This window comes from Zonotrichia albicollis, chromosome 34, assembly GCF_047830755.1.
Source record: "Zonotrichia albicollis isolate bZonAlb1 chromosome 34, bZonAlb1.hap1, whole genome shotgun sequence".
NCBI classification, from domain to species: Eukaryota; Metazoa; Chordata; class Aves; order Passeriformes; family Passerellidae; genus Zonotrichia; species Zonotrichia albicollis.
Genome location: NC_133852.1, coordinates 235497 through 238661, shown reverse-complemented (window position 1 = coordinate 238661; position 3165 = coordinate 235497).

The window sequence follows — 3165 nt, the reverse complement described above, 5'->3', positions numbered from 1 at the left end:
GTGAGACCCCTCCCCAAATTACCTGAGACCCCTCCTCAAAATACATCTGAGACCCCTCCCCAAAATATACCAGAGACCCCTCCAAATTCACCTGAGACCCCTCCCCAAATTATACCAGAGACCCCCCCAATTATACCTGAGACCCCTCCCCAAATACACCTGAGACCCCTCCCCAAGTGCACCTGAGACCCCTCCCCAAATTATACCAGAGACCCCCCCAAAATATACCTGAGACCCCTCCCCAATTATACCTGAGACCCCTCCCAAATTCACCTGAGACCCCTCCCCAAAGTACACCTGAGACCCCTCCCCAAATTATACCAGAGACCCCTCCCCAAATTCACCTGAGACCCCTCCCCAAATTATACCAGAGACCCCCCAATTACACCTGAGACCCCTCCCCAAATTACCTGAGAACCCCAAATCTACCTGAGACCCCTCCCCAAATTCACCTGAGACCCCCAAATGCACCTGAGACCCCTCCCCAAATGCACCTGAGACCCCCAAATTACACCAGAGACCCCTCCCCAAATACACCTGAGACCCCCAAATCTACCTGAGACCCCCTCCCCAAATTCACCTGAGACCCCTCCCCAAAATACACCTGAGACCCCTCCCCAAATTATACCAGAGACCCCCTCAAATACGCCTGAGACCCCTCCCCAAATTCACCTGAGACCCCTCCCCAAATTACACAAGACCCCTCCCCAAAATATACCTGAGACCCCCAAATACACCTGAGACCCCTCCCCAAATACTCCAGAGACCCCTCCCCAAAATACATCTGAGACCCCTCCCCCAAATATACCTGAGACCCCTCCCCAAATTCACCTGAGACCCTCCCCAAATTCACCTGAGACCCCCAAATACACCTGAGACCCCTCCCCAAATTCACCTGAGACCCCTCCCCAAATACACCTGAGACCCCCAAATCTACCTGAGACCCCTCCCCAATTAAAACTGAGATCCCCAATACACCTGAGACCCCTCCCCAAATCTACCTGAGACCCCTCCCCAAATTCACCTGAGACCCCTCCCCAAATGCACCTGAGACCCCCCAAAATACATCTGAGACCCCTCCCCAATTATACCTGAGATCCCTCCCCAAAATATAACCCGAGACCCCTCCCCAAATGCACCTGAGACCCCTCCCCAAATACACATGAGACCCCTCCCAAAATTACACCAGAGACCCCTCCCCAATTATACCTGAGACCCCTCCCCAAATTACCTGTGACCCTTCCCCAAATATGCCTGAGACCCCTCCCCAATTATACCTGAGACCCCAAATCTACCTGAGACCCCTCCCCAAATTATACCAGAGACCCCCCAAAATACACCTGAGACCCTTCCCTGAATTCACTTGAGACCCCTCCCCAAATTATACCAGAGACCCCTCCCCAATTATACCTGAGATCCCTCCCCAAATCTACCTGAGACCCCTCCCCAAATTCACCTGAGACCCCTCCCCAAATTATACCAGAGACACCCCCAAATCTACCTGAGACCCTCCCCAAATTCACCTGAGACCCCTCCCCAAATTCACCTGAGACCCCCAAATCTACCTGAGACCCCTCCCCAAATATACCTGAGACCCCTCCCCAAATTATACCTGAGACCCCTCCCCAAATCTACCTGAGACCCCTCCCCAAATTATACCTGAGACCCCTCCCCAAATTCACCTGAGATCCCTCCCCAAATTCACCTGAGAACCCCCAAAATACACCAGAGACCCCTCCCCAAATCTACCTGAGACCCCTCCCCAAATATATACCAGAGACCCCTCCCCAAAATACACGTGAGACCCCTCCCCAAATCTACCTGAGACCCCCAAATCTACCTGAGACCCCTCCCCAAATTCACCTGAGACCCCCAAATTCACCTGAGACCCCTCCCCAGATACACCTGAGACCCCCAAATCTACCTGAGACCCCTCCCCAAATGCACCTGAGACCCCCCAAATACACCTGAGACCCCCAAATCTACCCGAGACCTCTCCCCAAATACACCTGAGACCCCTCCCCAAATATAACTGAGACCCCTCCCCAAATTACACCTGAGACCCCTCCCCAAATGCACCTGAGACCCCTCCCCAAATTCACCTGAGACCCCTCCCCAAATATACCTGAGACCCCTCCCCAAATTCACCTGAGAGCCCCAAATCTACCTGAGACCCCTCCCCAAATTCACCTGAGACCCCTCCCCAGATTCACCTGAGACCCCCAAATCTACCTGAACCCCCAAATACACCAGAGACCCCTCCCAAATGCACCTGAGACCCCAAAATCTACCTGAGACCCCTCCCCAAATTCACCTGAGACGCCCCCAAACTCTGAACCCCTTTCAAACTCCCCCCACAGCTCCCTCAAATAATCCCTGAACCCCCCAGAAATTTCCCCAGGACCCCCCAAAATCTTCTGTAAGCCCCCCATTTTTCCCCCCTGACCCCCAATTCCCCAATTCCCATCCCCAAACCCCAATTTTCCCCCTTTATTCCCCTGAAACCCCCCCATATTTCCCCCCCAAACCCCCATTTTCCCCTCCATTTTTGCCCTTTTTCCCCCCTAAACCCCCCAATTTCCCCCCATTTTTCCCCCCCCAAACCCCAATTTCCCCCCGTTTTCTCCCCCACACCCCAATTTCCCCCCATTTTCCCCCCCTACAACCCCCATTTCCCCTCCTCCCACACCCCAATTTTCCCCCATTTCCCCTCCCAAACCCCCATTTTCCCCCCGTACCCCGATTTTCCCCCCATTTTTCTCCCCCCAAACCCCCAATTTTTCCCCCCATTTCTCCCCCCAAACCCCCATTTTCCCCCCGTTTTCCCACACACACACCCCATCTTTCCCCCCCATTTTTCCCCCCAAACTCCCTTTTTTCCCCCATACCCCAATTTTCCCCCCATTTTTCCCCCCATTTTCCCCCCCATTTTTCCCCCCAAACCCCCAATTTTCCCCCCAGATTTCCCCACACACACCCCAATTTCCCCCCCGTTTTTCCCCCACTTTCCCTCCGTTTTCCCCCCCCATACCCCAATTTTTCCCCCCATTTTTCCCCCCAAACCCCCATTTTCCCCCCGTTTTCCCCCCCACACACACCCCATCTTTCCCCCCCGTTTTTCCCCCCATTTCCCCCCCCATACCCCGATTTCCCCCCCACTTTTCT